The 28000-nt window shown below is 39.4% G+C and overlaps 1 long non-coding RNA gene across 1 annotated transcript in view; it reads right to left on the reverse strand.

Annotated features, from left to right (window-relative positions):
- Positions 1-323: 323 nt before the first annotated feature.
- LOC139041823 (uncharacterized) overlaps positions 324-28000 on the reverse strand; it is a 39720-nt gene continuing 12043 nt past the window's right edge. Inside the window, exons 3-4 of the long non-coding RNA XR_011497800.1 lie at positions 9233-27390; positions 324-947 (exon numbers count right to left, since the gene is read on the reverse strand). This is a non-coding gene — a long non-coding RNA (uncharacterized lncRNA). The remainder of the gene's footprint in view (positions 948-9232; positions 27391-28000) is intronic.

The raw sequence follows: 28000 nt of genomic DNA on the forward strand, positions 1-28000 counted from the left end.
AGGGATACTTATAGTGATTTACGATGAAATTGCATGTAAGAATGTTTGCTTTTAATCACTTCATTCGTGAAGATTGGAAAACTTTCCAAATCCAAAGTAGTATATCTCTAATTCTGACAGTTTAGGCCCCATAGGAGGTGGAGAGGAGATGGGTAGCAGGTTGATGACAGCTGCCTGCTCACTAGACTGGCCACGTCAGAAAAACGATGGTAGTGTGAGTCAGGCACGGGGGCCAGGTGGTGTGTGGGATCTGAGCGCTCACAGTGGAGCTGGACCCCAAGTCCTGGTTCAGTGCCAGAACCACTCCCCCGGCAGCCCACAGGTCTCAATTCCTCCACCGCCCTCCTGCCACCAGCCCTTCCCGGAAGAGTCTGATTAGTCAGTGCATTTTTAAGTGCTGTAGTGGCAGGGGCAGATCCGGGATTTGTGAGATCTGAAATGTATACAATTATGGGGTCCCTCTTTAATAGAAAGAGTGCAAAATAATAGATACGAGTGTGATGTGACTAATCTGAATAAGAAAAGAAAAGGCATCACAAAGTATACATTTACAAAGCTGACAAATACCACAAACATCATAAAATCCGTAAAAAAAAAATCTGTCTTTTAATTACCTTCCTGACACACCTTATAGTGTATTTTTCCTACTTTTTTTTTGGTTGCGTACTCTGATTGCTCCCTCAGGTACTTCCTGATGGGAGAGAACTGAGTTAATCCCGCAGAGATGAGAAACAAAACTTTGCTTACAAGTTTTCATGTAGGATGATTTGAAGAACTTTCCACAAATGAGCTTCTGGCTCTGAACATTTCAAACCTTTTTTCTCCTCTACTCTCCACATACTGCTGGCACTGTAGGACATCCTTGTATTGCATTTCAGTCTATAACTCTGTGTCTTCATTCCATGACCCCAAATGAGTATGCAGTGGGAATATTTCTGAAAGTATTCCTGCATGAGGACAGATAGCAAAACTTAGCTATACCTGAAAGTGACTGCAATCCACATAAATACAGCCCACTAAACCCAAACTAAGAGGATTCCCAGTTCGATTTCCCATTAGTGAAATACCAAAAATGTCCACAGCCAGTCTGACACAACCCAGCGTGAAGGGGCATGGAGAGGAGCTTGATATGGAAAGAGAGAGTGGTCTTAGTTCATTGTGGTTAAAATGTTTTACTTTTTCAAGTTTTACAAAAATATATGCCTGAGCAAATGAGAGTCCCTGAAGATTTAAACTTCTTTAGCTTCACAGGAAATCCACCTCTTCACAGAGGGATTATCCTAACAGAATTCTGAGGATACAGGAGAGGTCCTACCCGCCCACACTTACGGAAAGAGCTCTTTTATGCTGAAGTACTGGGTAACCTAAAAACGCTTATATATATATGTAATAAAAAATCAGTATTTTTCCTAAAGTTCTTTGTGCCCAAGCATGAGGCAATCTCAGAGGCTGGATTCACGACATCTGGCTCCTTGGGGAATGGGGAGGAGTCTGAGTTGGCTTCTTCCTGGACCATGAGCATCCTGGTTCTCTCCTGTCCCCTCCTTCAGCGCTGCCCAAGGCAACCTGAGGAAGCAACCTAGACTATGTTAAGAAATTTTTTAATCTAGTTCAAAAATTTTAATTGTATGATTCTTTCAATCCTAACTCTACTCTGCCACTAATAAGCTGTGTGAGCTTGGACAGATTAGTTCGCCTCTATAAGCCTCAGCTTTCTCATCTATAAAATGGCAATAATAATACCTTCTTTGCAGAATTGTGGAAAGGATTAAGAGGACAGCATAGACTTACTACTTGGCACACCTAGTAGATGACTAAGATATTGTGGCTATTATTCCCATTGTCCACATTTCGAGTGGTAACGATAAGAGAAGAACCAAGAGGGGAATATTGGACAGCCAGGCTCCAGATGTAGCAAACACAGCATGGAAGGTCAAACTCTATAAATGCGAACAAGGCTGCTTTCGGTTTCAGCTTTTCCACTTTGCCCAGGGCCCAGTAGCAACACAGTGAAAGTGACCATGGCAACACAACAGCCACCACGTACTCGATGAACAAGATAATAAACATGAGGCTTTTAGGAGGCAAGAGTAGTTCATATCTGGCTCAGAGCTTCCTCCTGACATAGGCTTCAACTCTGAAATTGCATAAGATTTGGGAAATGTTCCAGCCTAAGATAGTTTGATATTTGAACAATAATAGCAAAATGCCCCTGGTAATGGCTGTGAAGACCTGGAACAGAGAGCCTGGCGGGTAGTAGGGGCTCTGTAAAGGGGCTCTGAATTTAACTCAAGTGATCTATCCTCAGAGGGGCTACGCACTGCTGCTTGGCCATGGCAGAGGCTCTGAGTAGCTGAGACGTCAGGTAATTTCAGGCAGCAGAGCACTGTCATTAGTGATTGACTGCAGCCAGACCACACTGGGCCTCAAGCCCCAGCTCTAGCACTTAACATCTTCACAACCTCGGGTGAGCTACTTAAATTCTCTCTCTCAGTTCCCTCATTCTAAAGTGAGGATATTGAGTACCTCATCGGACTGTAGTGAGTATTAAAATGAGATAATATTTCTGAAGGGCTTTAGAACAGTGCCTAGCACATTACAAATACTCGATAATGGCTAACTCTGATGTCAAATGGGAAGTTGGTGGAGATATCCAGCAGGTATTTGGTTTTGTGGATCTGGCACTCAGAAAAGAGAGAGTAATTAAAGATATAGATTTTAGATTTTCTAATTGTATTAGTTTCCTGTGGCTGCTGTTTAACGTGGGGTTTAAAACAACAGAAATTTATTTTCCCACAGTTCAGGAGGCCAGGAGGCCAGAAGTCCAAAATCACTGTCAAAGGGCCAAAGTCACAGTGTCAGCAGCCCATGCTCCCTCTGGATGCCCCCCAGGAGAATCTGCTCCTGCCGCTTCCAGCTTTGATGGTTGCCGGAGTTTCTTGGATGCAACCACATCATTATAATCTCTGACTCACATCGTCTTCTCCTCTGCTGTCTATGTGAAATCTCCTCTCCCTCTCTCTTATAAAGACACCAGTGATGGCATTTAGAGCCCATCTGGATAATCCCGAATAATCCAGGATAATCTCCCCATCACAAAACCATTATCGTAATCACATCTACAAAGATTCTTTTTTCAAATAAGGTAACATCTGCAGGTCCCAGGGATTGGGACCCAGTATCTTTGCAGGCCATTGGTCACCCTACTACACTAGTTAATATATGATACTGTAAGACATGGGTGAAGATGAAATTATAAGGAGAAAAGAAGTGTAAACATAGAACCCTGGAAACCATAACATATAACAAGGGAGCAAAGAAAAAGGAGCCACTATAGGGAAGTGAGAAGGAGAGAAGAGCAGCTAGAGAAGGAGACAGCTGGGTAGGGACTGAGGGGAGGGTTTTAGAGTCCAAAGATATAGTAGCTTCACAAAGGACAGCATGCCGCAAACACTTCAGAGAGTCGAGGGAAGTGCTGAAAAGGAATCATTGGGTTTGGCTATTAGGAAAAACATCCATAAATTTAGCCAAAGTGGATTTATTGGCTAGGTAGAGAGAAATCCAAATTGTGGGATTAAGTATGGAGTCACTCACCTCTGTGATACAGTACTTTGTGCTTCGGCAAAGGTGGGAGGGAAAATGATACAAACACACATCTTGACAAACCACTGTTCCACCCCACTCTTAATTGTATTTTCTTTGGATTCCTGACAACAAAAGCTCATCAAAGGCCCTGAGCTTGCCAAGGTGGATATGGCCCATGATTAGAAGGGGAAGGCACTGCCTCCTTCCCATGTAAATCTGTTTGCTCTCCAGCTTGAGAGAAGTCAATGACAAAGGCTTATTCATCCTTACAATTGCTCAACCTATTCTCTCTCTAAGGTGTTACTGACTACAGTAGTTAAGTAGCGATGTTTTTAATCCTTGTACTCTTTTGCCATATCTTCAAAAGGACTCAACACATTAAAGATAATTTTAATATTTTCCTAATATATAAACATTATTTAGCCTCTCAACAATCTTACAGATCACAGTGTGCTAGACATTATACTAGGGATAATATAAGATTAAGATAATATTAATAGCTAACATTCTAGTGCCTTGTATGTGATAGGCACTGATCTAAATGTTTTACATGTCAACTTATTTCAATAATTTGATGAGAAAGGAGACACTAGTATGATACTAGTAGTATTGCCCCTGTTTTATGCAGGAGGGAACTGAGGTGCAAAGATAAGGAAAAGTCACAGCTAGGAAGTGTGAAGTGAGGATTATCTGGGCCTGTTCTCTGAACTACTATGACATACATATTTTTCAGCATCTGCAAGAAAACATCTCTAACATGCTTATTTTGGGCAGAATTATACAAAGAAGCTTTATTTCAAAATGATTAAACAAAAATCATGTTTTGATTTTAAGAAAACCTCATAATACCACAAATCCTTATCCATTATTCAAATTCATATTTACAGAGTACCTACTATGTACTAGGCACTGTTCCAGAAAGTGAACTTTCAGAAATGAACAAAACACCTCCCCTCGTGTACAAGTGAGCTGGCTCCATCTTTTAATTTCATGTGATAATCACCACCACCACCATAGAACCAGAACACTCCCCTAACCGTGTATAAGAGAACAGCTTTGAATCATTGGAAGAATTATACTGTGGTAGAAACTATCAGTACTCACTGTGGAAATCATCTTTCTGGGGAAAATTGTGCTATACTGAACCATAGGTGAAAAATTACAGAAGAAGAGTGGAAAATCATACAGGGAGAATTTTTTCTTGCAGCTGACTGACCTTTCGAGCATCTAAATCAATAATCCAGGTTCAGAGAGGCACTGTCTTCACGATATTGAGCAACTCATTTGATGTTTCCGGATGTGTTTCCTGAGGATTGTATAACCTGACATCTATGATCATTTCAGTCTGACTTTCTCTGATCCTAAGTAACAAATATGAGGAGTTCAGAGGAAGCTGTAGGGCTCTGCATGTTCCACTTCCCGCCCACTCACAAGCAGAAATCTAGGTGGCCGGGCCCGGGCTTCCGCAGCAGAGCAAACGGAGCCCCAGAGCTCTGCAACCTCTTCCTCCCACACTCTGTGATACCCCCTTCCTGTCAGAATTTATCCTGGGAACTCGTTTGTCCTTTATCCCAAAGGAAAACTCAAGACTCCCTCTTCATCCCTCATGCCCAGGCATGGTTGCCAGGTAAAATACAGGATGCCCAGTCAATTTAACTCGACATCTTGTACTTTCATTTGCTAAGTTTGGCAACGGAGACTAGGTCTCTCAACCCCTTAGGAGAAAAGACCATAATAACCAGGAAGACTTCCTTTGTTGAACTGCAATCTCTCCTTCCTTAATACTCCCTATTTTACTCCTGGCATGTGATACATTTTATTTGATTGCATTTTGGTTTTTTTATTCTCTGTTCCCCCCCGCCCCCCCCAGGGTGAAAGTCTCACAAGACTACAAATATTTATCTGCTTTGTTTGTGCTCTATCTCCAGTGCTTACAATAATGCCTGGGACAGAAAACATTTGTGAATGAATCTGTAAATTGTGTCTATTCATTTGATGTCAAAAATGATATTGCCATTTTGATAAATATTATAGGTAAATTGAATAATAATAACTAATCACACAAATAGCTGATATTTATTGAGCATATAATGTGTACCAGGAAAAATGCTAAATAGTTTGTATGGATTAACTCACTTAATGCTCACAAAAATCCAGTGAGGTGGGGTCTGGCCGGTGGCACAGCAGTTAAGTGTGCACGTTCTGCTTCAGTGGCCCAGGGTTTGCCGGTTTGGATCCCGGGTGCGGACATGGCACCGCTCGGCAAGCAATGCTGTGGTAGGTGTCCCACATATAAAGTAGAGGAAGATGGGCACTGATATTAGCTCAGGGCCAGCCTTCCTCAGCAAAAAGAGGAGGATTGACAGCAGATGTTAGCTCAGGGCTAATCTTCCTCAAAAAAAAAAAATCCAGTGAGGTAGGAAGTGTTATCCCCATTTTACAGCTGAGCTAACTGATATTGAAGAAAAAAAGTGACTTGCCCAAAGTCACACAGGGTAACACTGAGATTCAAACCCTGCAGCCTGACTCTCAAGTGCGAGTTCTTTACCTGAGTCCTTTCCTTGAAAAGAATGCTTTTATCTAGGGACACTAAAAATATAAGAAAGGGATTAAATGCTCACACAAACTATTAAAATCTTTTCAATGAATAAATTACTGTTCCAAGCCAAAGAATTTTGTTTAATGGATCCCTGTATGTGAAGTAGAACCTGGATATGGACAAATTAAGACATTTTTATGTAACAGACAGACTTAAGCCATGTTAAGAGAGCATTTTGGTTGGAGGGGAAGATGAGGGAGTGAGGTCATGGCTGCTCATGTTCTTTTCCTCACTCTGAAGCTCAGACTCTTGACTCCAGTAGGCACCAATATGTAACCGGCTAAGATACCATATATCCACTGAGGATGTTTGTTATGACTTTATAAAGATGGTGAAGTGATTTGTAGGTAAGAACTGAAGCCACCGCAGATTGTAGGATAAAAACAATTTTCATTTTACTAACAATTAGTTTGAACACAGATACATACAATTCTGGATAGGACCTGGTTTAAATTTCTAGTTCTGCTTCACTAAGGAACAGGCTATACCCTTTACCACTGACATGAAGGGAATCCCCTCCACTCCTACCCATTCAGAAAGCCCTTTTCTTCCCCCTTTTTGTTGGCTGTTTTTAGTTCACACTGCTCTGTGCTGGGTTTCTTTTCCTGTATCCAGACGCTTGCTATCATTTTCACATTACTCTCAATCTCTGGTAAAAGATTCCAAGTTTGTGTTATGGACTCTCTATTTTACGGTTTGAAGACTAGCACACTACACCATTACCCGGACCCCAGTAACAACACATGGAAGCAGTTAGCAAGGCTGTTACTAGTTAACTATTACTTGCTCTTTTATGGACAATGCTTTGCTGGTCTCCTCCCAAGCATCTAACCTAAAGATCAGCCGTCTACAGCGGGCAGGCAAAATCCAGCCGACAGGCTGTTTTTCTATGGCCCCAGTACCTAGGAATGATTTTTACAGAAAAATGTTTGCAATCAGTTAGATGATAAGGGAACAGTAAGAGGGTTCAACCTCAATTAAGTAAAATGTCATACCAAAACACCCTAATAATCCATTCTTCTCATTAGCAGACATATTACGAAAACAATTCTACTCAATTATTATTATTATATTTTTGATTTTGTTAATAAAAATTGTGGAAATTTGTTTTCTATTTGTGATATAATATCTACTTATTATACCCAGTTTGGCCTCTTGGCCCACGAAGCCTCAAATATTTACTCTCTGGTCTTTTACGGGAAACGCTGATGATCCTTGGTCTGATCTTTTGTGTTGAGACAGCATGATTCCACAAAGGTCAGTTGGTAATTATTTTTAAAAAGAGAGCAACTACAGTTTCACCAATTCTAACTTTATATGTAATTTAAGTATGCTATTTTGTGGCATCATTTTTAAAATTCATATTTATTTGCCACACACAGGGTTTTGTTTTATCTTTTTTTAGATTGTTGTTATTATTTTTCATTTTCAAAGGATGCTCACATTTTCAGCATGTTTGTTAAGTTCCTGTTATCACAATTGACTAATTGTTACTAAAACGTTCCATTTGGCAGCTTGTTTGTAGTGGGTGTCAAATAATATCAGCGCAGTGTTAAAAGATAATTCAGAACATCTAAAAATGTGTGTCAATAAACACAATCTAGAAAGTCTTTTCATTTGGGATCATCTCTTGCTATCCACAGCAACAGAGATGTTAATGATTTTTTTAAAAAAATATTTTCCAATTGACTATAATCTCATTTTAGAAAAAAAAAATATTTTAAATGAAGAAAACTTGCTGAAGAAAATTGCATGAATGTCCACTCATACACCAAAGGAATCTCTTGAGCCGACCCCAAGAAAAGTATGAAGCGTCCTTAGTGGAACTATAAAAACACAGTTGTAATTTTCTCCCTATTAAACATTTCTTTTAAAGCTGTCCCTTTTCTTCTTGGTAGACCTTGAATAAGCAGGGGGAAGATGAATGCATGGGAGTGGCTGCATCTCTGAAGCTGTCTCTAAAGGCCATCACTGGATTTAGCCAAGCCAGGTTTGTGGAGCAAATACGTTCAACCTGGACCTCAGGTTGATTATTCATCATTTGCTAATCCACTCAACACACCTTCACTGAGAGCTCCTTGAGAGCACTAGGACAACAGTTTCTTCTTCAAAGGAATTTATAGTTAATCTAATCCTATTCCACCAGGGTTAACCCTAGGAGAAACTATAGTTCAGGTAAATATAGTTAGCTGTCTCACTTTGTTTACCTATATTGCCTTCACCTTTCGAAGTTACCAATATCATTATCCCTTAGATACTAAAGATATGTAGCCCAGCCCTGCCACTCCTGCCTTAGCTTCTGGAAGTCAGAACCTACTCCCTGACTCACAGCCTTCCCTATGGCTCTGATCTCTAGGCCATCCCCACAGCACCCAAAGCCAAGATTCCCCTTTTACTGCCCCATTTTACCTCTTTCCCATCTCATTCCTTCAGGATCAGATTGATTCTAAATAGTCAACTAGCACTTTACAAAGTGGACTAACTATTCAGAATTCTAGATGCTAATAATAGCAAACATTGATCAGTTCTGGTGCTTACTTGGGCCAGGCACTGTTCTATACATTTATCCAAATTAACTCATTTTCCTCTCATAGTAACCTTATGAAGTAAGCACTCATGTCATTCCACATTTTGAAGATGAGGAAATAGGTACAAAAAATTTCCATAACTTGCCCAAGGCTGCTGTGCTGTGAAGTGGAAAGGCCAGAAGACAAACTCAGCCAGTCTGGCCTGTAGCCCCTACTCTCTCCATTGCCTCTAAGAAGTAGATCATATACAGGTTTTAAGAGTTGATCAGCCAGAGGCAGTCTTCTAAATTTGGCCTAACCCTGGACAAAGACTACTCTGAGGAGGGGACTTTTGAGCTGATCATGAGGAAACAGGCAGCCTTCCTTGAGGTAAAGGCAGTTTTAGTAAAGAACATCCTACAATGGTCAGTGTTGAACCTGGAGTCTTTGAAGGAAAAGTTTGCATTCACAAGAGAGGCCAGTTTCTTGCAAAGTTGGAAATGAGCAGCCTTTTAGGCCTCAGTGCCCTAACCTGGCTCACCTTGTTCCTGTGGCTGGTCCTCCCCGTGGGGCCCGCCTGGGGGGCTTTTTCACAACAGCAACAGGACGAATCCAAGGCCAGGTCGTAGGCAGGTGAAGAGTCACCAAGTTGAACCAAGGACTTGTGACATGCCCACTTCAGTCAGGGGTCAAGTCCTTCAGAGAAGTCCACTCCTTTGTCACATCAGGAGAAACAGGCTGGAGACAGAAGGCCAATTTTCAAGTTTTCTGAGATACAAAATCCTTGAAGTGCAGGTCGTGTCATGTCAGACTAGGCCACTGAGGATGAATATGTGAATAAATTCAAACTGCCAGAATGGGTTTTTAGTTTTGACTTTTGTGTATGTGCTTGTCCTCCAGAAGCTGTGTAGAATGTGTCAAAAGAAGCCTTCACTTGTGGGCTCATACTAGATAAGTGATGGCAGACAAGTTGTAAGAACAGCTTCCACGGCATTCCTGAGCGTTCTTGTATCCCCTTCCTGCTCCTTCCAATGAGCTCTGGGGCTGACTGGCTTAGATTCTGGAAAAACAGAGATAACTTGGCCCCCCCATATGACGGAGAGTAGCTTCACGTACCTTCAAGGACAAAAATCTATGCCCCACAGCAATATGGCAAAGATAAAGACCAGATGAATTCAGTTACTGTCGCCAGATGCCAATCATTCCTCCCTGTTTTTGAGAAAAAGTTTTAACTTCAGAGCTGGCTTTTCAGGTTTTGACCTTTCATCTCACACACAGTTCTTTACTGCCCACCCTCTTGTTTTTAACTGATATTTGATGTTTAACATGGATAAGCTAAGGAGCAGGATCCTGATGTGTTTCACTGAGAGGTTTACTTGTTTGTTTGTTTTGTTTTTCTACTTGCAGACACCAGATTCCATTCCCCATAAATAAAGCAATTAAGGAGATTATTAGAAATAGATTTTCCAAGATGTTAGTTGTGGCAAGAAACTTTCAGAATTATCAGATATTCTGTGAAAATGTGCTTTATGTCCCAATGCACAGGACAGTATCTGCCAACACTTTTAATTGTGAAGAAGAATTTTGATTAGAGATAAAAAGTGATTAGAATTCAAGTCAATATATTAATAGGCTCTATATTAGATTTTGATGAGAGTGGAGTGAAGGCCCAACTGGACTGAGAGATTTCTAATAGGAAAGGCTTTAGGTGACGAGGCCAGATGCCACACTTCATGTTCTAGACTTCATCAGAGTTCTTCAGGGAACTTTAGAGGCGATAGGAAGAGAATTCAATCAGTTGGGTTAGTTCTATCTAAAGAAATAATCAATCAAGCCAGGGTTTTCTCCTTTGTTTTGCCATCTATATTTTTAAGAGACTGTAAGGGTAATATATTAATATAGTATTTCACAGTGTATCACTGTTTTTAAAGATTTATGTTATCTCATTAATAAACAGTAAATTATCAGAAAAGAAATAGAAGGAATAAAAAGTTAAAGCAATAAATAATTGCCAATATTTATTGAGCTCTTATCCTTGCCAAGCCATATTCTAAGTGTTTTTCACATGTGAATCCATTCCATCTCACAACATTAGGACATCGGATACCCTTCTTGTTTCAGTCATACAGGCAAGAAAACAGACTTGCCCCAGGTCACAAAGCCAATAAGTAAGAGGTCTGGATTCAAGCCCAGGCATTCTGGCTCCAGAGCCCACACTCTTAGCCCCGACACTACCTGCCTAGTTTTTAGTTCCAAGATACAGACTGATGAAACAGATGGAATCAGTATCCCAGGAGTATTTTATTCAACTTAAAGTCATTTTTTGGTAACTAACAAGCCTTAATTTAGGTTTATACGACATAGCATGAAGAGGAGAGTTGGTAATTGTCTTGTTTATTCATAATCATATGATTTTAGAGCTCAAAAATATATGGACCATCTAGCCAACTCTCTCATTTTACTGATAGAGAAATTAAGAGACTGGACTAAAGTCATACAGTTAGTTAGTAGCAGATCAGATACTAAAATTTGGGCTTCCTATCTTCCTATTTTCCAGTTGAGGGCTCTTCTTCTGCTCTGTTCTGCTGTACTGTTTTATTTTGTACTCTTTTACCAACCTGTCACTATTTCTCCGACCCTCCAGCCCCTGGCAACCGCTTGTCTACTCTCTGTTTCTATGAGTGTAACTTTTTTTTTTCAGATCGCACATGTAAGTGATACCAGGCAGCATTTGTCTTTCTCTGTCTGACTTACTTCATTAGCATAAGGCCCTTAAGGTTACCCATTTTGTTGCAAATGGAAGGATTTCCTTCTTTCCTCGTGGCTGAACAATATTTCATTGTATATATGTATGTATATACACCACATCTTCTTTATCCACTAATCCACTGATAGGTTGTTTCCATATCTTGGTTATTATGAATAATGCTGCAATGAACATGGGAGTGCAGATATCGCTCCAACATTTTGTTCTCATTTCCTTTGGGATATATACCTAGAAGTGGGATTGATGGACCATATGGTAGTTCTATTTTTAATTTTTGAGGCAGCTCCATACTGTTTTCCATAGTGGCTGCACCAATTTACGTTCCCACCAACAGCGCTCAAGGGTTCCCTTTTCTCCACCTCTCTGCTAACACTTGTTATCCCTTGTCTTTTTGATGATAGCCATTCTAGTAGGTATGGTGTGATATCTCATTGTGGTTTTGATTTGCATTTTCTTGATGATTAGTAATGTTGAGCATCTTTTCATGTACCTGTTGGCCATTTGTATGTCTTTGAAAAAATGCCTATTCAGTTCCTTTGCCCATTTTTTAATCACATTGTTTTTTGCTATTGAGTTGTATAAATTCTTTATATATTTTGGATATGAACTCTATATCAGAAATATAATTTACTGATATTTTCTTTCATTTAGTAGGTTTTCTTTTCATTTTGTTTGATTTCCTTCGCTGTGCAGAAGCTGTTAAATTTGATGTAGTCCCATTTGTTTATTTTGGCTTTTATTGCCTTTGTTTTTGGTGTCAAATCAAAAATCATTGCCAAATCCAGTGTCAAGGAATTTATCCCATGTTTTCTTCTAAAAGTTTTTAGTCTCAGGTCCTACATTTAGGACTTTAATCCATTTTGAGTTCATTTTTGTGTATGGTGTAAGATGGTGGTCCAGTTTCATTCTTTTGCATGTGGCTGTCCAGTTTTCCTAACACCATTTGTTGAAGAGATTGTCCTTTCCCCATTGTAGATTCTTGCCTCCTTTGTCGTAAATTAATTGACCATATATATCTAGGTTTATTTCTGGGCTTTCTATTCTGTTCCATTTGTCTATGTGTCTGTTTTTATACTACTACATATTGTTTTGATTACTATAGCTTTGTAATATAGTTTGAAATCAGGAATCATGATTCCCCCAGCTTTGTTCTTCTTTCTCAAGATATCTTTTGCTCTTTGGGGTCTTTTGGGATTCCATACAAATTTTAGGATTATTTGTTCTATTTCTGAGAAAAATGCCATTGGAATTTTGATAGGGATTGCACTGAGTCTGTAGATTGCTTTGGGTAGCATGGACATTTTAACAGTGTTCATTCTTCCTATCTGTGAGCATGGAACATCTTTCCATTTATTTGTGTCTTCTTCAATTTCTTTCATCAATGTCTCATAGTTTTCAGTGTGTAGTTCACCTCCTCGGTTAGATTTATTCCTAGGTATTTTATTCTTTTTGATGCAATTGTAAATGGGATTGTTTTCTTAATTTCTCTTCTGATAGTTCATTATTAGTGTATGGAAGCACCACTGACTTTCCTATGTTGCTTTTGTATCCCTCAACTTTATTGAATTTGCTTTTTAATTCTAACAGTTTTTTGGTGGATTCGTTAGGGTTTTCTGTATATAAGATCACGCCATCTGCAAATAGGGACAGTTTTACTTCTTCCTTTCTGATTTGGATGCCTTTTATTTCTTTCTCTTGCCTATTTGCTCTGCTAGGGTTTGCAGTATTATGTTGAATAAAAGCAGCAAGAGCGAACACCGTTGTCTTGTTCCTGATCTTAGAGGAAAAGCTCCAACTTTTCGCCGTTGAGTATGATGTTAGCTGTGAGCTTGTTATATATGGCCTTTATTATGTTGAGGTGTGTTTTCTCTAGACCCAGTTGGTTGATATCCTACTGGATTCTAATAATGACAACAATGAGTGTTCACAATGTGTTGTGTCAAGCCATTGATTTATCTTTTCTTATTTAATCTTCCCCAAAATCCTACTAGTTTTTTCACACTCATTTTATAGATGAGAAGACATATGGCCTACATGTGTATAATCCAAAGCCCATGCTATTAACCTTTACTTTAATAGCATCCTATGTACCAGATTTGTTACTTAATTTAGATAAGTTGAGACCTAAAAGATTTTTGTTTAGTTTTGTTTCAAGTTATTTCGTGTAGCTCTCTCTTCAATTCACTCAGTAGTTGCCCATCTCTCTGTAAGACTAAAGTGAGAACATTTGTATCCTATGCTATCTGTTTGTCTTTCTTGTTTACACAAGAAAAGGGAATGCAGCAAAAGGTTCTACAAGCTGAAAAGCTCTTCTAAGTGAAAATCCTTTCGAAAGGTACTAGAACTTATTTTTAGTTTCATGATTCCTTTCAAGATCCATTGTTATTTAGAAAGCAAATTTTAGGAGCAGAGCTGTACGTCTTCTCTATGTGCAGTAAAATCCAGCCCATGTCACGTGTGCTTTTCAAACACATTAATCTGGCTGCCATTATGGAGGAAGAGGGAAATCCTTCAATTTGCTCTGATTGCTGCATGAAGAGTAATAAAATGCCAGCCCGAATTAAGAGGCAGTGCAGAATTCTGATAACATTTGCAAATAATGCAGGCTTGTTTAATTCTACTTTTGGTTTTGTTGTTGTTCTTATTGTTTTGTATTCTCTCACTCCCATTGCCCAGTTCAATTAACTGTTCATCAAATCATCTACTGATGAGGCATTTCAAAATGAGCTGCAGGCTGGTGCTTTTGGCTTATAACCCAGGGGAATGTAAAAGGATTCTTTAACATTAAATGCAAATTAAAAATAAACTATTGTGGATTATTCTCTGATTGATAAATAAGTAAATAAGTGATAGTGAAAATAATAATTTGTATTAATAAATTAATATCAAAGTGCAAATTATCTGAGCAAATGAAACTCTGAAGAGGAAGTGAAAAAGGAACAGTGCACACTGAACATTTAAACTAACTTTACATTGACAATTCTCTATTAATATTTAAGGAAAAGAAAAACACAGGCAAGGGGCTGGACCCATGGCCAAGTGGTTAAAGCTCTGCGTGCTCTGCTTTGGTAGCCCAGGTGTGCAGGTTCAGATCCGGGGTGTAGACCTACTCCACTCATCAGCCGTGCTGTGGTGGTGACCCATGTAGAAAGTAGAGGAAGAGTGGCACGGATGTTAGTTCAGGGCTGCTCTTCCTCAAGCAAACAAGAGGAGGATTGGCAACAGATGTTAGCTCAGGGCAGAACTTCCTCACACAAAAAAATAAACACATGCAAAACTCAACAGTCATTCATTTCCAGAACTCTATATTTACTAGGAGCCCTCTGAGTCAATTACATTTGTTTGACCAAAGTCAAATGTTGATTTAACCTTTATGACATTTCATGCTCTGGGTGTAGCTTCACCACCCCCACAATCCCATCTAAAAAGCAAATATAGGGTAATATATTAAATAAATTACATCTTATAAAATAATTTTATACTTGTTACAAATCATTCATTATTCTTAAGCCAACACATATTACACATCTTCACACCCACATTGTATAACTTGTTAAATAACATTCAAAAGGTGTAACGTGAAGAAAATTTTAAGTACATTTGTAAAAATGAAAGATTTTTGCCAGTTTTGAACATGTATCTCTTAGCAATTAGGAACATGCTTGTATTAGTTAACTATAAATAAACCAAAAAAAACCCCCTAAAAACTGGAAGTATTCTGTGTTGTGTGTGATTCAACTCTGTGACCACCAGACTGGATTGATGATTGTTTCCTTAGCATGTGGACAGCTTTTTAAATGCTTAAATGACAGTTTGCATTTTAAACTACGTTCCCACTTGATAATGGCTGTTAATGCAATTGCTAAGCATAACATCTTTGCTTAATTTCAAGATTTGAGAGTCTCTTTAGAATAACTCTAACTCACATCCAGGACTTCATGTAAACTTCAGGAATGGGTCTTTAAATCTGGAGAAGGAAATTTCATAACTCTGCTGGTCTATTCTGGTAACAAGCTTTGGAAGACTGTATTTTCCTAAAGGCTACAATAGCCCCCATCCTACATGCTCTACTACCGTGTGTCCCCCCTCTCAAATCTGTGCTGCTTATGGTTTATTGGTAACTATCAGAATGCAGCAAAGTGATGCACATGACTTCCAAGGCTAAGTCAAAAAAGCCAATGCAGCTTTCGCCTTGCATACTGGCAAGCTTGCTTTGGGAGCCTCGAGTTGCCAAACAAACGTTTCAACAATCCTGAGACTTACCCCAGTGAGAGGAAGCCCTGGCTGCGTGAAGAGACCACATGTAGCTGCCCCAGTCAATTGCCCAGCTGAGATGTCAGTCAATATCCAGCATCAAGCACCATATATGTGACTAAAAGAACACCTTGAGATCAAGAATGTCCAGGAAGAATTTAATACGAACTACATATATTATTATTTTTTTTTTTTTTTGAGGATGATTAGCCCTGAGCTAGCTACTGCCAATCCTCCTCTTTTTGCTGAGGAAGACTGGCCCTGAGCTAACATCCATGCCCATCTTCCTCTACTTTATATGTGGGATGCCTACCACAGCATGGCTTTTGCCAAGTGGTGCCATGTCCGCACCGGGTCTGAACAGGCAAACCCTGGGCCGCCGAGAAGCAGAACATGCAAACCCAACCGCTGCGCCACCGGGCCGGCCCAACATATATAATTTTAAATTTTCTATTAACTACATTTTAAAAATTTTGAAAAAATACGTGAAATTCATGTTAATGTATATTATTTCACCCAATATATCCAAATGTTATTTCAATATACAAATTACTGATAGTTTAAATTCTTTTTTTCTGCTAAGTTTTTGAAATAGTGTGTGTGTGTGTGTAGAGCACAACTCAATGCAGACTAGATATATTTCAAGTACTTCAGTAGCCACATATGCTTAGTGCCTACTGTATTGGACGGTACAGCTCGAAATGATGCCGGCTTGCAGTCGTCAGTTCCCCCACCTCCTTGCCCCAGCATAGAGCCTTGCCAGCTGAGTGCTAGACCACGTGGAGGCCTCTCCATGGCTCTGACTCACAAGATTTGTATCTTAAGCTGCTACATTTTGGGATAATATGGTAAGCACTAATAGTGGAATGTAGGTACCCCCGGAAATGTTGGTTATGAGAATAGATGTGGTTTTGCCCCCTGATCAAGCTTAATTATTTTAGAGAAAGGTTAAACCATGGAATCCTAGAGGCCCTGAGCAAAGCCCTTAAAGAGTTTTTACTCCACCATCGCAGCCAGTGCCCAACTGCAATCATCCACCACAAAGGCTCTACTGATCTTTGCCTGGTTATTTACAAGTTTTACCTCACAAGAAAATGTACTCAATTTTTGAGCAACTTTGACTTTTTGAAATTTTTCTTTATATTGAATAAAAAATGACCTTGATAATTTCTCTTCAGCAGTTCTATGCTGGCCCCTGGAGCTATGTGTCTAATCTGTCTGATAGAACAGCTGCTCAGAGCTTTGGAGGCAATGAACATACTTTCCCTGTCCATATCACCCACCCTCCACCACCACTACCAATATTCATTTTTCCCGACTGAATATCCAAAATTCCTTCAGTTTCCCCTCATAAGGCGTAGTTTTCAGAACTTTAACCACTAGAATGAATTCTTGGCAAATCTCTACTTTATGACTCTTCAATATAATACTCAGAATAGAATATGTGCTCCAGATGTGGCCTGCCAATATACAATTCAATAGGATGCTTAGTCTTGTTCTAGATAACGTATTTTCATGAAGGTAAGTTAAGATTGCTACTCTGCAAAGGTGTCTTAATGAAGACAGGGCTCCTTCTATCTAACACACATAGTCCCTTAGCTGCATGCAGTGCGTTAATATATCTTAGGAGGAACCCAGGACTTAAAATCAGAAGACCTGACCTTGAGGTCAGTCAGCAATTTACTAGATGTGTGACTTTGGGCAAGTTGTTTATACCACCTGAATTAGAGTTTATTTATTTATTAAAAAGCGATAATATAGGAATATGCCATTATTTGGTAGGTATTGACTGGAATAAGTATGTGTAAATGATTTGCAATCTGTGAAAATCTATACCAACATAAAGCTCTTTTATTATTAATATCAACCTAACTGGACGCTTATTTCTGTTAAACTTTATCCTCCTGGTTTCAGCTCACCATCACAGCTCATGGAGAACTTCCCTTAAAATGTCACTCATTCTGGTTTAGTAATTCAATAAACATTTGGTAAGCCTTAGAAAGTCTATCAAACTTGAAAAGTCCCGAGCTCATCCATCAACTGCCCACAGGTACGTTAGAGTCTTTTAATCAAGAGGAATGATTTGATCTAAGACTTAAGATGCTGTTCTTTGTATCTGCTGATCCAGAACCCTGGATCAGGCTGCCCAGAGCAGCAGTAGCAGCAGTAGTAGCAACAGGTAGACCCAACTCCACCTTAGGGGCTGGTACAAGGAGGCCACCTGTATAGTTTTCGGTTCTATTCCAAAGCTCTAGCAGTCAAGAGTGAGGCGAACACCTAGCAGAAAGAAAAGTCTTTTTAATTAGTGAAGACAGTCGATCTAGAGACTCTGGGGCTCGGATTTGTGGGGCAGTAAGCAGTTAGGGGTCAGGAACTTAATCGTGGAGAGGGTTCCACTCTTTTGCAGGGCTTCTCGTGGCACCAGATGAACAAGTTGCAACATTTGGACTTATCACGCCAGTCTGCAATATACCCCACTGAAAAAAAGCCCAGAGAAGCACATTTTTCACTCTCTTTCCTTTTGCTTCATTTTGTTTTTAGTCTCATACAATAATATCTATATAAAGTATAGAAACTTTATCTAAATTTACTGTAGATAACATGGTAGAGAATGATAAAGTGTCTTTTAGATATGATGTGGCATAGATATATTACTGATTTCTCCTTGTCTGTAGCTCATATACACATGGAGGGACCTTAAGGATCATCTAGTATTACACACTCATTTTACAGAAGACAATTGAGCTGCAGTGGGTTACTTAAGACTCACAGCAAATTAGCAGCAGCACAGAATACAATTTCCTATCCAGTGAATTTCCTCTATGTCCTACTGGTTAAGCAGCTAAGGAGTTAAGCAGCTGAGAAGGTGACAGACACACATACACACACACAATCACACACTCACGCATATAGACATGAAGTTGGAGTGTGAGAGGAACTGGGACCAACATCACTTCTAATCTGACTCATGGCAGTTTCTCTTTGTAAATGGGAAATGGATGGACTAGTTTTGTATTTCTGGTTTTTTTTTTTTTAAAGCTGCGGTGAACTGATTGAAATTATTTAATGGATCCACTCTCATTATGCAGACACAGTCTTAGTTTCATGTGGTGTCCTAAAACTCCATCAATGTTACAGAAATATCGAATCTTACATGACTCTCTTCTAAGTGTGAGGTTGAAAATAGAATTAACAAAGAAGAATGAGAGCCAATTGTGGAAGGTTTTCCAGAGGACGTAGCTCTTTAAGGGGGTAAGAATAATGCGTTGCTGTAGAGAATGGTGGGTAATATATGAAGTAAACAGCATCTAAAAATATAGACGTGGAAACAATCAAGTGGTATGAATGAGATGGCAGACAAATAGTCTTGCCTGAGGTAGGGGGCAGACATGTGGAAAACTAGTGGAATGGCATGTGAAAAGGCGGTCGTTGGTGCAATGTTTTCACACTATCTGGGTATGTTAATATGAACAAGCCACCTCTGTGCTTCTTGCACAGGGCAGTAATTCCAAGAAGAAAACAGTTTGGGGACACTTTATATTTGTAGTATCTTGTGGGGCAGGCTTCAAAGTTAAATGCATACCTCCCAAACATGGAGTTGGTTAGGAATAATTAACACCAGGGCTATTGTACAAAATGAGAGCAGAAGAGCTCACACTTCACTGAGTTTTTCCATCTAAATCACTCTGTAAAACTCAAAGCAAGTACTTAATTTGAAATACCCTGTCAGGAACTATATTTGCTGTGCATTTATTAGCATTTCTCAGTTTACCAAGCACATTCACAGATATTGTTATATTTGACTCTCTCATCAACCTGTGACTTAGGCTATTACGACTCACATCTCACAGCTGGACAAAGCTCAGCCTTGAGAAGTTCATTGAATTGCCCGAGGTCACTCAGCATATAGGTGTCAGTGCTGGAGTTCAGACCCAGGTTCTGACTCCAGGTTAAGTTTTCTCTCAACTGAATCATTACAGGGAATAATCATGGGCAACTCCTTGGGTTGACTTCCTGTGGAACAAAGTCTTCCTGGCAGAAGACGTTTCTGTTCAGGTGAGGGAGACATTCCCTACTCCTATAAAGAGTTAAATAAATATTAGAACCAGAACCTTCTTCTCTGAAGGACACCTTTTTTTTTTTTTTTGATGAGGAAGATTGGCCCTGAGCTAACATTTGTGCCAATCCTCTTCTATCTTGTATGTGGGACACTGTCACAGCATGGCGTGATGAGCAGTGTGTGTAGGTCCACATTTTTTAATCTGTTTGACTGCTCACACGGGAAAGTCTGCCATAAACATCAGGGCAATAATCATATGAGTGCAAAGTTTATGTTTATAGGAATTTGGAATTTTTATGATTCTCTACGTGGATTGGAAATAGAAACTTGAAGCATTGGCTTAATATGACATAAGAGATTTTGACCTTTTTGTTTTCTGGGGAAGATAAGTTATGGAGGCAACAAAATGTTTGGATTTACTTTTTAATTGGCTTTTCTAGAATAATTAATTGTACCTTTGCATTAAATCTTCAGAAATTGCTGTGTTGCCTGTAGTTTTATGGTTTTACATCTTCTGAGGCAGAGACGTTATTGAAATATCCCTTGCTGCTTTATATTTTAGTGCTTTAGTTTCAGTTTCACTTCTAGTCAATTGATACTATTTTTAAAGATATACTAGAGTCATTTTCTCCACTACTGTGTCAACGCAATTTCCTTTTTTTATGTTGGGGTGAGGAAGATTGGCCCTAAGCTAACATAAGTTGCCAATCCTCTTCTTTTTGCTAAAGAAGATTGGCCCTGAGCTAACATCTGTGCCAATCTTCCTCTATTTTATATGTGGGACACCTGCCACAACATGGCTTGATGAGCAGTGCATAGGTCTGTGCTTGGGATCCAAACTTGCAAACCCTGGGCTGCTGAAGCAGAGTATGCAAATTTAACCCCTATGCCATCAGGCCAGCCCCTGAAGTTTCCTTTTTGTTTTTACTTTATTTACTTTATGTGAGATGCTTTTTGCTTTGTTTACTCAAACACGTTCTTATTTATTTTGTGCTTTCTGATAACTTTTTTTCCTTGCCCAGTGACTATTACTTTCAAAATTCACTAGTGTCAGTTTTAAATCAATTTTTAAAAAGAAATACAAGTATTGGTTTAAACTCCTGATATTTCTTTCAATGCGGCATATCCTGTCACTTATGTAACCGGCTTGGTGACCAAGCGGCTTTCTCATAGTCTCTCCAAAGCAGGTGTTTCCCCAGGACTTGATTTTTCCTCAAAGAATCAAAGGTGACTAAACAGAAATCTTATCAGGAGAAGAAAATGGTCATTATATAATTCTTTTTAAAGGAATGATAATTCGCATTACTGGCAGTGTAAGAAAAGTCTGTTGATAACATTGAAAAACTTGGAATATTGCCGTTTTGATTGACACTACTGCTAGACAGGGGTAAGCAGTATTTACGCAGTCCCAGAAACTTCAGTTCTCAGGCTGAATCTAAAAATAAAATCCAAAAGGTCTATCGATTTTTATTTCTTTAATTCTCAGGCTGGTATTTTAAAAAACATTGAAAGATAAAATTGGCTTTTTGATAATAGCACTATAGTTCTAAATTATACGTCCCACTTAGAGAAATATACTCTGAGGACAAAACTTTGACACAGAGCTTAGCGATTTAAGGTCTGTAATATCCTGCATTTGTAGAGCATATTTAATTTACAAATATTGCTTTAATACTGGTAGCAATCTTAACAGGTTTGCAAAGAGCATACAGTATTAGTCCCAGTTTAAAGCGATGAGAAGTGAAGATTATAGGGGCTGAACAACTCGCCAAAGGACAGACAGCTAATTAGAGATCCAGGTCTCATGTTAGTGGCCCATATTACTTCTTTTTCTTTTTCTTTTTCTTTTTCTTAGGAAGATTAGCCCTGAGCTAACTGCTGTCAATCCTCCTCTTTTTGCTGAGGAAGACTGGCCCTGAGCTAACATCCATGCCCATCTTCCTCTATTTTGTATGTGGGACGCCTACCACAGCATGGCTTTTGCCAAGTGGTGCCATGCCCACACCGGGATCCGAACCAGTGAACCCTGGGCCGCGGAGAAGCAGAATGTGCAAACTTAACCGCTGTGCCACCAGGCCGGCCCCATGCTCATATTATTTCTACTATTTGTGTCGAACCATTTTTAAATTGCTGATACTAGTACATTTTTCGACCAGTTAAAGGGTAAATTTATATGGTCTCTCAAATACGTTTCCTAGAATGAACATTAGTTGCAGTTGTTTTTTTATTGGGGCGGAGCAGGGGGAGATGCAGTAGAGGAAATAGGTTTAAATTTTATATATTTGCTAATTAGTTTGAAAATTTTTGGCAATCTTATGACTTCCTGTGCCTTTTCCTTCTACAAAGCAAGCGTTCAATTAGTTAATTGTGATAATTATTAAAGCTAAGATGAAAATATTTTCTTAAGTGAGGTCTGGATGTTTACAGTATGTGTGCTGGGTTTAGCTACACAGTAATAGAGAGTAAAGTGTTTTAATAAAGGTTCGACCTCAAGCAGATTTGACAACAACTTTCTGGCCCAGATATCTCTGAGCACACTCAGCCATCCGTCTTTCAGAGCATCAGTAGGTCTGTATCACTCCAGAAAATATCAAAGAAACAATTCAGTCATCACTTCTGGATAGAGTCAATCTGAAATGTGATTGTAAGGAAGTAAAAGCATCTATTTTAAGGTCAAACTTTATTATCAAAGCAGTTCATGCTATGCCAGAAAATTCCAAAAATTATAAACCTATGGGGTTTAAAAACTGGTGATGAGGAAGATATGTCATTGACTTATGTTATCAAATGAAATATTTAATCCAAATACCCACTTTGTACTCTGATCTTCGTGAAAACAGTTTATTTCTTTCTATATCTGAGATTCTCCATTCTGCTGGACTCTATCTCTGATTTACTTTTAAAAGAAATTTCGGTAGCAATCAGAATGGCAAGTCAATAACTCAAACCTAATGGAATTGAGAAAGAGAATGTGGAAAGAGTTCTAGCTCAGGAAGTTGTCCCCATTCAGTGAGGAAACAGAGAGCTCTTCATCTAAAGGGGAGTGCTTGCTCCCAATCAGGTGAGAGAGGCTTCGTTGCTCTATCGCTTGAGACTCCCCAGCACAGTGCCTTCCTTCCAGCGCAGCTGCCATCTCTGACTTCAGAGACCAGCTTTACTGAAGCACTCTGGCCTTCACGGAGGAGCAGGGAAGCAATTCCTCTTTAATCAATTATTTAGTGTGTCATGCTCCCAGACCAGCAGGATCCATGTACTCTCCACTCTCTTAATGCCAGAAAGATCTCTTTATTCGTAAACAACATGTTCCAGGAAGCTCTCTATACACCTGCCATCAATAAAGCACCGTTCAGTATCTCGGAAGCCGGTGACTCAATGGTGTTTGTTCTATTTCTTTGATTGCCGACCTTTGTACAAAGAAAATTAAAGCCTAAAAAAGTAAGACAGTCAGTTCAGCCAATACTGCACTGATGACAACTGTCCTACTGATTCCCATTTGCCTCACAATTCAACCAAGATTCTTAGTGATTTTGTCTCAATGGAAACTGATTGGTGTTTTGAGGGACAAATTGTGCCTCACGGCACAGCAAACACAATAGCATTAATGCTTAAAAGCAAGGGCTTTGTAGTAGACTGCCTAGGTTTGGATCCTACCTCCACAGCTTACTGGCTGTATGACCCTGAGAAAATTCCTAAACATCTGTGCCTCAAATACCTTATCTACAAACGGAAATGATAATACAGTCATGTGTCGCTTAACAACAGGGATATATTCTGAGAAATGCCTCATTAGGTGATTTAATCATTGTTCGAACATCATAGAGTGTACTTACACAAACCTAGATCGTATAGTGTACAACACATCTAGGCTGTCTGGTACTAATATTATGGGACCACCGCCGTATACGTGATCCATCATTGACCGAAGGGTCGTTATGCGGTGCATGACTGTAATATATCTTAACAGGGATTGTATGAGGATTACATAAATTAAAACATGTTAAGCTCTTGAAATAGTGCATAGCTCATGGAAAGTGCTCAACATAGACCTGTCATTATCATCAGTTCAGGCGCCCAACCATCCCAGTGATAATATATTCATCTTCAGAGAAGCAACACCTCTGTATAACTGTACTGCCTCTCATGGATGATGGCCACAGAAATTATAAATCAAAGGTCACCTGAGCTCCTCATTCAGAGTGTGCACAGCACAATGTGCTGAAAGAGCTCTATTCTGGAATGAAAAGACCTAGATTTTAGTCTGTGTTTGCTTTCACCTTGCTATGAACTTGGGCAGGTTACTTTACTTTTCTGTACCATCTTTTTGAACTATAAAACTAAGGAAATTTTCCCAAGGCCAAACAAGACTTACTGTGCTACAATTACTTGACCTTTGAGTGGTAAAGGGAAAACTTGAATGGCTGGGTAAACTGGAAACAATTTATTCTGTGAACATTTTATTCTGTGCCACATACAGTTGTGGGTCCTGGCTTGGGAAATGCATTGAACTAGACAGACAAGAATGGTGCTCTCATGGAATTTACATGCTAGAGAAGAGAATCTATCAATCAACAATAGAATAAGAGATAAACAAGAAAATTCCAGGCCAATAAGTGCTATGAGGAAATTTACACAGGGTGAAGGGATATGGAGGGAGAGTTACTTTAGATTGGGTTGTCAGGAAAGTTGTCTTCAAGAAGTCATTTAAGTTAAGAGCTGAAAGGAAAGAAGAAGTCAGCCATGTGAAGACTAGAGGAAGAGCATTCCAAGCAGAAGGAACGATGGTTCAAGTCTGAAGGCAGACTCTAGTTTGGAATATCTGGGGACAAGGGGGAGGTGAAGACCATGGGACAGAGTGGAAGGATAGGAGGCCCAGGAGGTGGGGCAGACTCCTGTAATCTTCGTAGCCATTGCGAGGAGTTAAAGTTTTATTCTAAATGTGATGAGAACCATTGGGCAGTTTCAAACAGGGAGGATTGATGACTTATTCCAATCTGTGGTTTATAGGGCATATTTTAAAAATGAGAACTAGTCCTAGAAACCACATTGAAGGAGGCAGTCATAATTTCCTGACTAAAGGTATGAATTGGTTACTTATTAATTCAATGGTTCTGAGTTCTTGTCTCAATTTAACTCTTATTTGAGAGGGCAGTTGGGCAAGTCATATAATTCATAATTGCCTCCTTTGGTATCAGAAAAATAAGAATCAGAGTATTTTCCCACTGTAAATTTGGAGGTATGACAAGAAGAACTGAAATTACAGATGCGAAAACCCTTTGGGTTGCTTTAAGGATAATGTGTCTCACTGTTTTAAAGTGTTTCATATTCCTGTGGGAAATAGTAGAACAAAAAGGCTAGGAGGGGACAGAGTGGACATCTGCAGTAGCAGGTCATTAAAAATAAGGACTTAGGAGCCAAACTACATAGTCAATATCTATGCAATCCTGAGAAAGTTACTTACCCCATCTGTAAAATGGGAATAATAATAGTGATAATAATACCTAACTCATAGAGTTATGGTGACTATTAAATTAGATAATGTCCATATAAAGTGCTTAGCACAGTGCTTTGTACTTATTAAGTACCCAATTAATAACCACTTCTCCCTGTGGGTTCTCCAGCTTGCCCACTCCATTCCTTTTTCAGGGGGGGTCCCATAGTGCTGTGTTTACGGATACCTTGCCATCCACTGCGGAAGCTGAGCACACTGTTTCTCTCCTTTGTTTCCTCTCTAGCAGCCAAGTGCATATGATTTAGTCTGGACCAATCAGAGTTAATATGGTACAAAAGATGATGGCGTTACTGGATTTTATTCGTGTTCAGCCTGTTATTGCTAAATGAGAGATCTTGTGCTCTCCTGCATCACCGTTTTTCCTGCTTCCTCAAGGTGTTTGGTACCTCCTATATTTTCCAAGTTCAGTCGTCCAGCCTCCCATTGTTACTGTGAACCCCTATTATCCCACCAATTATTCCCCTTGGCTTTAGAGAGCCAGAATCAGGTTTATTTAATTGCAAACAAGCCATTCCTAATGAATATAGGCTAGAACCTTCCCTCTGGCTCTGCCTCCGGTGCCTTCCTCTCCTTTCCTGGATTACATCATCTGACACGGTTGAGTGGATGGATGACCGTTAATGATACTACCAGAGCTGCCCAGAATGCTGTACAGTAAAAAGTCTTCCTTCCACTAAGGATGCTTTCTCTAAATCTCTCCTCCTTCAGGAAGCAGAGAGACAGGCTCCCTCCCACCTTCATATTCCAACCTCTCGAGGTTAGAAATCGAGAATAGCACTGATCACACTTTGTTTTGCATCAGAATTACTTGAGTATACATCTATTTCTCCTCTAGATTGATAACACCTGGAAAGCAGTAATTATGCATTACTCACTTTTAAGTTAATATTTAATATATATTTAATTCATTAGTGTAATCTCCTTTAAGAATTAAAACATTGTAGATAACAGCTAAAGTTTCCTTTGACAATTATCTTTAACACTGGTCCCCTTCTCTCCCCTAAGCTAACCAGTCATCAGATTGGTACAGGGACATCAGGGATGGCTGTGAGACTGCCATCAAATAACTCATCTCCAGCGTGAACAGCACTCCTGGCACTGTGCAGTTGGAGGACATAGGTTGGAGGGTATTTTTCCAAGATTGTTCGCTATGCATCTGATGATTATGGAGAAAATATATAGTCTCGTGTGTGTTTGCATAGAGTACCATACTAGCTGTATTACTTTTTATAGTTAGTTTTTCTCTAACATTCTGTCTCAGAGACCTGTCCACATAGAAATCTACCTCACTGTTTACAAATGGTGAAGGATTTTCCATTATTGGGTATCTCATAGTTTATTTTGCCAATATCTTATTGAAGGCATGTAAGTCATTCCTGACTTTTCGCTATTATAGACGACACTTCAGTCAACATTTTGGTACATAGCCCTTGGGTTCAAGTATACTTTCTAAACTGGATAAGGTAAGAATCACTGGCTTTCTCCTTCATGTTGTATCCTTCTCACATCGTCTAGTATAAATCTCACTTGCAGTAAGCCCTTAGTAGATATTTTTTAGACCGATTTGAATGATCCCAGCTCACACCACCCATTCTAGCTTGTGTTTCCTAAATGGGAACTCAGTGCAGAGACAAAGTGAGATGAGACCCACACTGCCTGTGCTGAGAACAGAGGCGCCTCCTCACTTCTAGAGAAGTCTGGGAAGCCTTTCCACTAGAGGACACGATCAGGTCTAATATTAATCATCATTTTTAAAAGACCTGTTGAAACAGGCAGAAAACAAAATTTAAATTAGTCACAAGAAGCAATTAGAATAATTTCTTTTTACAGCAACTGAATTTACCAGCATCTCCTTTTCTGCAGCCCAAATGTCTACTATTTGCAGATGAGAAAATTATTGTTGTCTCTATCATAAATACTGAATTATATTTATATAATGCCCTTCTGCTCCACAACTTCCATACACTTCATGTGACTTCATTCGCTCACAGCATAGGCATGTTGATAGCAAATGCTGAATGATGAATTATTTCTCACGGGAAAGACAGTTAATTTCACTGACCCCTGTGTGTCACGATTCAATGCCTCACCCTGTATGAGGAAGCAGACCTGTGGAGAGGAAACCACAAAAAAGACAAATCAATGCAAAGCTCTGTGATCCAAAGCTAAGGTCATTTTTAATGGAATAAAAAGGCACTCCAGGGCTTTAGTTATTATACCACAGTCACATGCCACTGTGCCCTCGACTGTAATTAGAGCACAATAATACATATCCTCTGCTGTTTTCTTTAAGTGGCACTGAAAGCTGGGGGAGGGATGAAAAAGGACTATTTCTCAAGTAAGTACTAAGATTAAAAAAAAAACATAAAATGCAAGATTGATTAAAAAAATCCATTTTATGTCTTCTAAAACAATTTCTAATTTTCCTTTGCTTGTCCCTCCTCTGCTAGTCATCAGATACAGAGCATCTTTCCCCTAAATAACACTGGTATTAATGAACCTATTTCTGTGGGGTTTCAGACAGTTGGCAAGCAGGAGGCCGTTCCTATTTTAGAGGTGATCTAGTTAGACTGTGAGCTCCTTAACGGCAGGGACCGTATGACATGTTTCTTGGGAGGAGCAGTAGGCTGAAGTGGATAGGAACTGGGTCCTTTCTGGGACTTATGAGAGCAATGAGTGCAAAAAGTCCTCCTAACACTTCAGATCCTGGTGGTCTTCT

Source organism: Equus asinus, chromosome 24 (genome assembly GCF_041296235.1).
Source record: "Equus asinus isolate D_3611 breed Donkey chromosome 24, EquAss-T2T_v2, whole genome shotgun sequence".
Taxonomy (NCBI): Eukaryota; Metazoa; Chordata; class Mammalia; order Perissodactyla; family Equidae; genus Equus; species Equus asinus.